This window comes from Rhinopithecus roxellana, chromosome 7 (assembly GCF_007565055.1).
Source record: "Rhinopithecus roxellana isolate Shanxi Qingling chromosome 7, ASM756505v1, whole genome shotgun sequence".
In the NCBI taxonomy this organism is placed as follows: Eukaryota; Metazoa; Chordata; class Mammalia; order Primates; family Cercopithecidae; genus Rhinopithecus; species Rhinopithecus roxellana.
Window position 1 is genome coordinate 104,617,599 of NC_044555.1, and position 10,413 is coordinate 104,628,011.

Genomic DNA, 10,413 nt, shown 5'->3' on the forward strand with positions numbered 1-10,413 from the left:
TGCAGTGAGCTGAGATCTGGCCACTGCACTCCAGCCCGGGCGACAGAGCAAGACTCCGTCTCAAAAAAAAAAAAAAAAAAAAAAAAGAAATTTATTGAGAGAAATACCTGTGATAGAAAATGGGGAAGGAGCTGAAGGAATCTGGGAGAACTGCCAAACCACAATGCAGGACTGGCTCTGGATGAAAGAGAAGGGTACAGAAGGAAGAATTAAATAAAGGTTGGGAGAGAAAGCATTCTAGACTGCACTGTGGTTTAAGAGACTTCTGAAAAGTCGTTGGAGAGTCCTTGAGCCAAAATCCCCCATCAGAGCAGCCCTGCATGTCTTAGGAATGGACCGACCTGTCTTAAAATCTCTGCTGTGCTCAATTGTCTACTGACTAGAAGCAACCCTTAGGAAGAGAGGTCTCTGCACAGCACAAGTGCAGTGATGGATTTCTAAGTGCTACGATTGGGCTGCAGGTCAGTTACGCTCTGTTTCATCAGAGATATAAGAAGCACATTTTCATGGCACTATACATGGTATATTAGTCCATTCTCACACTGCTATGAAAAAATATCCGAAACTGGGTAATTCATAAAGAAAAGAGGCTCCACATTGCTGGGGAGGCCTCAGGAAACTTACAATTAAACTTACAATTATGGTGGAAAGCAAAGGAGAAGCAGGCACCTTCTTCACAGGGCAGCAGGATGAAGTGAGTGCAAGCAGAGGAAATGCTATATGCTTATTAAACCAACAGATCTCATTAGACTCTCTCACTATCATGAGAACAGCATATGGGAAACAGCCCCTATGATCCCATTACCTCCACCTGCCCCAACCCTTGACATGTGTGGGTTATGGGGATTACAACTGAAGATGAGATTTTGAGTGGGGACACAGGCAAACCATATCAAATGGTAACATATATTTATTTATATTTGTAGGTCATTTTAGTAATAGTTTTTACATTTGGAATGGTCATTTCCTTTCACATGGCAGTTCTACCTCTAAGAATTTATCCTTCAGAAATATACTACCATATATATACATGATGACTTATATGGATTCTCATTCAACTAATGACTTGCTGCTGAAACATGGAAATCTGATTTTTAACAATATAAAATAAGTAAAAATATAAATAAATTAATAAATTAAAATAAAATAAATTTTAAAAATACACAGCTATGTAAAAATCTATGCAAAGTAATGATTATTGCATCATCATGTGTCATTGTTGAAAATTAGAAATCAATTTAAAGGTTAATCAATAGGGGACTGCAAAAAAACATATACCATTGAATATGATATTGTCAGGATACATGTACATTGAAAGGAATACATAAGATAGTATTGAGCAATAATGGATTACAAATAGGATGTCTCCTGTGAACTTTCACGCCTATGAAAAAGAAAGGAAACCAAGTAAGTGGAATAAAAGCGTTCATCTTTCTGAATATAAGCTGAAATTTTAGCTCGATGTTTTATCTCATAAAGAAAATGAAACATAAAGTTTTTCTCATAGTAGAGAACCTTTCCTAATTACTTTCTTATTATTATTATTATACTTTAAGTTCTGGGGTACATGTGCAGAACGTGCAGGTTTGTTACATAGGTACACACGTGCCATGGTGGTTTGCTGTACCCATCAACCCATCATCTACATTAGTTTTTTCTCCTAATGCTATTTTTCCCCTCGCCCCCCACCCCCTGACAGGCCCCAGTGTGTGATGTTCCACTCCCTGTGTCCATGTGTTCTCATTGTTCAACTCCCACTCATGAGTGAGAACATGCAGTGTTTGGTTTTTTGTTCTTGTGTTAGTTTGCTGAGAATCATGGTTTCCAGCTTCATCCATGTCCCTGCTTGAACAACCCATGTCATGTTCAAGGACATGAACTCATCCTTTTTTATGGCTGCATAGTATTCCATGGTGTATATGTGCCACATTTTCTTTAATTACTTTATTTTGAACAACTACTTGAAAAAAATACATAGAAATTATAAGCCAGCATTTATAAGAAAGAAAGGAAGACGCCGGGCGCGGTGGCTCAAGCCTGTAATCCCAGCACTTTGGGAGGCCGAGACGGGCGGATCACGAGGTCAGAAGATCGAGACCATCCTGGCTAACACGGTGAAACCCCGTCTCTACTAAAAAATAGAAAAAAACTAGCCGGGCGAGGTGGCGGGCGCCTGTAGTCCCAGCTACTCGGGAGGCTGAGGCAGGAGAATGGCATAAACCCGGGAGGCGGAGCTTGCAGTGAGCTGAGATCCGGCCACTGCACTCCAGCCCGGGTGACAGAGCAAGACTCCGTCTCAAAAAAAGAAAAAAAGGAAGACAAAAAAATCAACACTAATTTTTAAATTATCATCTGTGAAGAGAGGAGATGACCTCAAAATTACGGATTTTGGATACCAAGTATAAACAAGCCTTTTCAAGACTACTTTAGAAACAAATATATGATATTTGGGATTTTATCATGAATAACAGATATATACTTGTAACTTGGGATAAAATTTTGAGTGATAGCATCATATGCAGATTCAAAAAGTGCTTTCTTTAAAATATCCTAGATAGAAGTGATTATGTTGTGTTCTAGAAAACTGTCAGATCTCTCCAGAAACAAATCTTCAGTGATGATAACAATGGATGTTAAATTCAAAGTAAAATGTGAATAAAATTGTTTTATAAAACATGCAAAAGATATAACATTATATTATACCTAAATCTGCATTGTGTGTTTATTGTGCAAACCAATGAATTGGGTGCTATAAAGGATAATAGAGAGAAGTGTGAAAGGCAACTTACCCCAAAGGGCATACTGTATTGTTGGATCATCAGAAACATTCATGAATTTTGTAAATATATATTTGTAATTAGTTTAATCAATATTTGCAAAATAAATAGGGAGACATCATCTTATTTAATTGCCGTTTACACGATTTTCTATATTCAGGTCAGCCATATACTCTTGAAAAACATTCTCCTTAAGAAAGTAGAAACATTTCTTACATTCAAAATTATCTTATAATTGAATATATATAGAAAATGCCCCAGCCCTTCAGGAATCTGCTTCATTTCTCATATAGACAGAAGAATAAGGTTGAAAGACTTTTTCTGCTGTTGTTATTGTTTATACCTGTTTTCTATTGCTACCAAAACATATCACAAAGCCAGTGACTTAAAATGGCACAATGTATTATACATCTCTGTAGGTCATAAACACAACTCATTGGGCTAAAATCAAGGCACCATCAGGGCTGCATTCCTTTCTGAAGGCTATAGGGAAGAATCCATTTTCTTGCCTTCTCTGGCTTCTAGAAGCCATCTGTATTCCTTGGTTCATAGCCCTCCTCCTCCACCTTCAAAGCCAGCAACATCAAACTTACTTCTCACACTACCATCTTTGGTTCTCTGCAGTTGGAAAAGGTTCTCTGCTTTAAAAGACTCATGAAATTAGATAGGATTTACCTGGATAATCCAGAATACTCTTCCCATTACAAGCTTCTTAACCTGAATCACAGATGCAAAATCCCTTTTGCCATGCAAAGTAATGTATTAACAGGTTCGGAGGAGTAGGACACATACATCTTTCAGGGGCCATTATTCTGCTTTCCATGCTTTTACTTAAAAATGAAACTTAAATCAGTTATCAATTCATGTTATTTTCAGATTCATGTCAATAGAAAAACATATATCAACAAATCTGCATTGTGTGCTTATCGTGCAAACCAATGGATTGGGTGCTACAAAGTATAATAGAGAGAAGTGTAAGAGAGATCTTACCCTAAAGAGCATTCTATATTTTTGCATCATCAGAAACATTCATGAAAAGCCAATTAACAATAAAGGCCTATGTGCTGAGTGTCAAATTCATGTGTTAAACAATATTTATTGAGCATCTACTATGCTTTTCTAAGCTCTGATAATACAATGAAAGAAAACAACACAATGCCTCTACCTTCATTAAGTTTATTTTCATGTAGGGAAAAGAGGTAATAAGAAAAGAAACTATGAAAAGAAAAGAAAATTTGGGGACCCCAAACTCACTATGCCAAAGGGAAAAGTTAAGCTTGGGAGATGACTCACGCAAAAACTGCCTTTCTTTTGTTCCTAAACAGATAGCTGCAACAATAGAAGGCCACATATCTATCTCCCAGATGGCCTCCTTTACAAATTGCTCACAAGGAAATTCCCGTGGGCCCCAAAATCTTTACCCTAAAGCAGAGGTATATTGAATATCACCCTGACAGTACAAATTAACAACTTGTCTTCACAGGTGTGACACAAAAACAAGACTGGCAATCATCCCTCCATGCACCCTAAGAAAAATGCACATTTGACTTCCTCTTCCTTATGTTTACTTTATCTTATGTAAAATGCAGATTTACTAAGAGTGAGATAAATGCATAATTGACTACTCCTCTTTTCCCTCCCGCCCACTCTCCCCTTTCTTTTTTTTTTTTTTTTTTTTTTTTTTGAGACGGAGTCTCCTCTGCAGCCCAGGCTGGAGTGCAGTGGCCGGATCTCGCTCACTGCAAGCTCCGCCTCCCGGGTTTACGCCATTCTCCTGTCTCAGTCTCCCGAGTAGCTGGGACTACAGGCGCCCGCCACCTCGCCCGGCTAGTTTTTTGTATTTTTTTAGTAGAGACGGGGTTTCATCTCGTTAGCCAGGATGGTCTCGATCTCCTAACCTCGTGATCCGCCCGTCTCGGCCTCCCAAAGTGCTGGGATTACAGGCTTGAGCCACCGCGCCCGGCCTCTCCCCTTTCAATAATGAAGTTCTTAAACGCCCTTTGGAGAAAGCATTGGGCTACAGATTTTACTTAGACACGTCCAGAACGTTGGCAAAATAAACCACCAAGTTGATTGAGATCTGTCTCAGACCCTTTTTGGTTTACAAATTTAATAGATATACTGTAATATCAAGCAGGAATAAATGCTATGGAGGAAAATAAAGTAGGTTAAGGGGATAGAAGAGATGGAATAGCTATATCAAAAAGGTTAGTAGTCCTCTTTGAAAGCTGAATGAATGAGTGTTACAGAGAAATACTGTATGACTTCACAGTACAACAGTGATCTCTCTTGATTAGAATAATCCCAAAGACTTCATATTAAAAAATAGAACATACATCTTTGGAGGATAAGTAGGGTTTTAATAAGTAGAGCAATATTTCTCATTGTGCTATATGTATCATCTTCATCAGAATCCACTGCTAAAGTTGTGGATTCTCAGGTGCCACCAATAGACCTACCAAATCGGAACCTCTGTGGATGGAGCTTAGGGATGTAACCAGGTGATTCTTACCTACACTGAATTATGAAAAAACATCAAGACAGAGTCTTAAACCACTAAAACTTAAAAGAAAACTGCACTGTCCCTTCCTGACGGCAACATGTAGCCCATGCCATGCTTGGGAGGATTAGTGAGTAGACTAAACTGGTGAAACAGATGGTCAAAACTGGAAGGATGTTTTCTACCAGGCCGAGAAGTTTAAACTCTTTAAAGACTGGTGAACCATCAAGCATTAATGATCAGGTAATTAACATAAAAAGCAAAAGCAATATTTTAGGTCTATTAGTAATATTTAGGACTATTAGTCGTGACGTGTACAGGATGGACTCTAAGTGAAGGCATCAATAATGAGGAAAAGTATGATAAATCTATGGCAGTGGTACACACTTGAAGCATTATGCATCAGAGCCAGGTTAACTTCAATAAATAATCAAAGGGGAAAAACAGATATGGAGGACATGATGAGGTAAGTAAAAATGAGACGACGTAATTGTTTTAATTGGGAGAATGAGGGAAGAGTCAGAAATGACTCAGACTTTGAACCCAGATAACTGGCTAAATGGGTTTGCTGATTATTATGGAACACCATTACCTAGCTTGATGGGACAACACTCATAAATGACTATATAATAGTGTAGGAGAAAAAAGCTATTACCTTCTTCCTGCAATTTTTCTAAATTTGCCAGTAATCAAAGAAATGTGATTAGAGCCGTCTCTTGTACTTCTACCCAAGTTAACACGTGAAATAACTTCCAGCATTTGGGACTCAATGTGCAAGAAAAAAACACCTTAATATTGAAGAAAACTGGAACTAGTCCTTTACAGCAACTGTTAGTAATTTATTATCTGAGGAGGAAGTAGAATGTAATTCTAGTTTTATGATTGTCAGTATCACTAGCATTTTGGAGAAAACCTGTTCTACTTCATGTTTGTTTCTTCAGTTATAGCACATACACTTAAATATAATCACACACTAAGAAATAATTACTATTGTTTAGCAAATGATAGCAATTATGTCTTTCAATTATTTTTAATTAAAAAATTATGTCTTTCAATCACCTAGTAATACATGTAACGTAAACCTCATTAAAATAAAACTTTTTAAAGGTTGAAGTACACATTTTTCTAAACCAAGATATAGTAGGATACTCAAAGAAACAGGTAACTAGTGATTACTATGCATTTTAAATGGAATCATCTAGGAATGTGAAGAATATGTCTTTAACATTCTTTGTGTGTGTGTTGGCGGGGGGGGCTTTCTACACTTATACACATGCGCATAGAGATATATGCATATATATCTCTGAAAAAAATGAGCAGAGATTTAATACACGTATAATTTGAGTTCCATATATATATGGAATATATATATACATATAATGTTCACCACATTAATGCCTTTGGAATTATCTGTGTGTATCAAAACACATTTGGCAATATGTTGTTACTACTCTAGAAAACTACCGTATCTATTTTCACATCTCGTTTATTCCACAAATATAGTTTACTTTCTCCACTTTATTTTGAAGAAAAATCATAGGATTCTCTCTCTTCCCATAATTTTCTACTTGGAGAGAAATAGCTAATAACCAGAAGAAGCAAAACTACACCCTACATTTTCTTCTGAGGTCAACCCCACTGAGCAACTGAAGTTGGTATTATTAGGTTTTCATGGGATTACTTGTCTTCTCATGTGAAACATGAATACACATAAAGGAGAATAGGTTCAGCTTCCTGTAGTGACCAAGTGTCTCCTTTCAGAGCAATCCTTGTACAAATAATACTACCAATTCTGAATAAGTTTTTTTTAAATTAAGGCATTGGATTATGATTAAAAGCAAGCAGGAGCCGGAGTGGATTTGACAGTTGTGAGGAAGTTAAGGTATGAGGTGAGATTTCTTTTTCTTTTAATAGCTTTTAGCCTTACCAGGCCCCATCTGTGCCAGCCTTGTGGAAATGCCCTGATAGAAATGCTGTAGTCTAACTGGCTTGAAAAATGAGAGAAAGGAGTTCTGGGCAATCACAGCTACTGACAGTGAGGGAAAAAAATTCACAGGAAAAAGGAAGTCAGGAAGGGAGATGCTCATATATTATGAATAGTCTCTGCCTAAATCTCTGGCTGACCCTTGAACTATACAAGGGTGAGGTAGACTACAAGGAGCTAAGCCAAAATAAAAGAACTAAATTGAGGTCTTAGCGGCCTGCCCACCACGGGAGAGACATTGTTCCCATTACGAGTTCAGTGAAGTTAAAAGAGTGTTTTTTTTAACGAACATTCTTTAGGAAAACATAAAAATAAAAACCAGAATTTTCACAAGATTTACAACTTCAAGGTACAATTCAAAATATTCAGAACATGAAGAATCAGAGAAAAGATTATCAATTTCAAAAAAAGGAAAATTAATGGAAACCAACCTCAAGATTTTGTAACTATGTAATAACTATAAAACCCTAAGATTTTATAACACAGCTTTTATAACTATGATCAGGGATATAAAGAAAATATTCTCGTTACGAATGAAAGGAAATCTTAGCAGAATTTTTATAGAAACTATAAAATGAACAAAGAGGAACTTCTATTTTAAAAAGTATCTTAAATAAAATAAATTGTTTAATAAGCTTAACAGCAAAATGGAAACATTAAACGGAAAAAAAGGCAAGGAATTTGAAGATAAATAGAAATTATCCTACCTGAAGGCCGGGCGCGGTGGCTCAAGCCTGTAATCCCAGCACTTTGGGAGGCCGAGACGGGCGGATCACGAGGTCAGGAAATGGAGACCATCCTGGCTAACACGGTGAAACCCCGTCTCTACTAAAAAAAACAAAAAACTAGCCGGGCGACGTGGCGGGCGCCTGTAGTCTCAGCTACTCGGGAGGCTGAGGCCGGAAAATGGCGGGAACCCGGGAGGCGGAGCTTGCAGTGAGCCGAGATCGCGCCACTGCACTCCAGCCTGGGAGACGGAGCGAGAGTCCGTCTCAAAAAAGAAAAAAAAAAGAAAAAAGAAGAAATTATCCTACTTGAAAAACAGGCGAAAAAAGATGATTGAAAAAAAAAATGAGCAGAGATTTAATACACGCATAATTTTTTTTTTTTTTGAGACGGAGTCTCGCTCTGTCGCCCAAGCTGGAGTGCAGTGGCCGGATCTCAGCTCACTGCAAGCTCCGCCTCCCGGGTTCACGCCATTCTCCTGCCTCAGCCTCCCCAGTACCTGGGACTATAGGCGCCCGCCACCTCGCCCGGCTAGTTTTTTGTATTTTTTAGTAGAGACGGGGTTTCATCGGGTTAGCCAGGATGGTCTCAATCTCCTGACCTCGTGATCCGCCCACCTCGGCCTCCCAAAGTGCTAGGATTACAGGCTTGAGCCACCGCGCCCGGCCAATACACGCATAATTTGAGTTCCATAAAAAGAGAAGAGAAAATGGAAGGAAAAAAAAGACATTATAAAAGCTTTGTGTATGCAAAGGAGTAACTTTGATTTTAGATGCTTATTTAAATCTCTTTAAATTTAACTGTTCTTGCAAAGATTTGACTGGGAAATCTGGTTTTTAAATGGTCATGTAAAGATAGAATTTTTTATTTTAACCTTCTGAAAATCACCCACAAATAAAAGGAGAATGAGGAAATAAAAAAAGCAAATTCTTTTTGGATGAAATCAATGAACATCTGGATCCTAAATCACAATTGACAAAGAAGGGCTTCATATACATTTAAGGATAACCAGTGGCACAGGAAGACAGCAAGAGCAGATGCACATAACCATGGAACTTTTTTTTTTTAAACGGAGTTTCGCTCTGTTGCCCAGGCTGGTATGCAGTGGCATGATATTGGCTCACTGCAACCTCCTCCTCCCAGGTTCAAGTGATTCTCCTGCCTCACCCTCATGAGTAGCTGGGACTACAGGAGCTGGCCGCTACACCCAGATAGTTTTGGGGTGTTTTTGGTACAGACAGGGTTTCACCATTTTTGCCAGGCTGGTCTCGAACTCCTGACCTCAAGTGATCTGCCTGCCTTGGCCTCCCAAAGTGCTGGGATTACAGACATGAGTGACCGCACACAGCCTCATGACCGTGGAACTCTGATGAAGCCCACAGATCATAGTTCTCCCAAATACGTATCACATTCTCAAGGGCAAAACTAATACTTCTTTGTTATACGAAAACTATCCTGTTATTTGGATACGTACTTTGAAATTACCTTATAGGTACATTTTAAATTACTTACCTTGGGGGTGCATTTTGAGAAAACGTTGAGGAAAATAATATATTAGTGATGCTTCGGAGCTCACTTCTAATTCTGAGGGATTTAGTTCATTTTTTTCATTCCAATAAAAATGAAAATAGGCTAGGCACTGTGGTGCACGCCTGTAATCTCAGCACTTTGGGAGGCCGAGGTGGGCGGATCACTTGAGGCCAGGAGTTTAAGACCAGCCTGGCTAACATGGCAAAACTCCACCTCTACTTAAAAAATAATAATAATACAAATATTAGCTGGTCATGGTGGTGCATACCTGTAGTCCAAGCTACTCTGAAGGCTGAGGCAGGAGAATTTCTTGAACCCGGGAGGCGGAGGTTGCAGTGAGATGAGATCGCGCCACTGCATTCCAGCCTGGGCAACAAAGCAAGACTCCCTCTCCAGAAAAAAAAAAAAGAAGAAGAAATAAAAGAAATTTTAAAATTCTAAACTCGTTGATGTAGATCTACACTACCTCCAGATGGTCACCAAGGAGATCAATTATCTCCGCTTTAGCAGTTTAAAATGTCATCTTATTAGAATACAATACAAAAAAGTTCCCTTACCAGATTATCAATTAACTGACTTGGGAAAATAATAAGTGTTCTCTATTTCCTCTATAAAGCATTCTAACTGATGCCCAGCGCAGGCTAAATACTCACTGCTAATTGGCTGTACTCATTACCTTCACATGCTTCTCCTTCCACCATACGACTTTGATGCTTACCAAGAGTCTGTTGAGTTTATTCCAAAACTTATTTATGCCAGTTGTACATGTTAATGTGTTAAGTAATTTAAGGCAATATTGCGTAAAGTGATAAGATATGAATGCAAAATCAAGAGTTGTTCTTTCTATAAAAACTAAGCTGAATGCGGCCGGGCGCGGTGGCTCAAGCCTGTAATCC

At 38.4% G+C, this 10,413-nt stretch overlaps 1 non-coding gene across 1 annotated transcript; it reads left to right on the plus strand.

Annotated features, from left to right (window-relative positions):
- Positions 1-1,026: 1,026 nt before the first annotated feature.
- LOC115898875 lies at positions 1,027-1,096 on the plus strand. The gene has a single exon (XR_004058530.1). It is a non-coding gene; the product is annotated as a small nucleolar RNA SNORD30 (small nucleolar RNA).
- Positions 1,097-10,413: the final 9,317 nt, after the last annotated feature.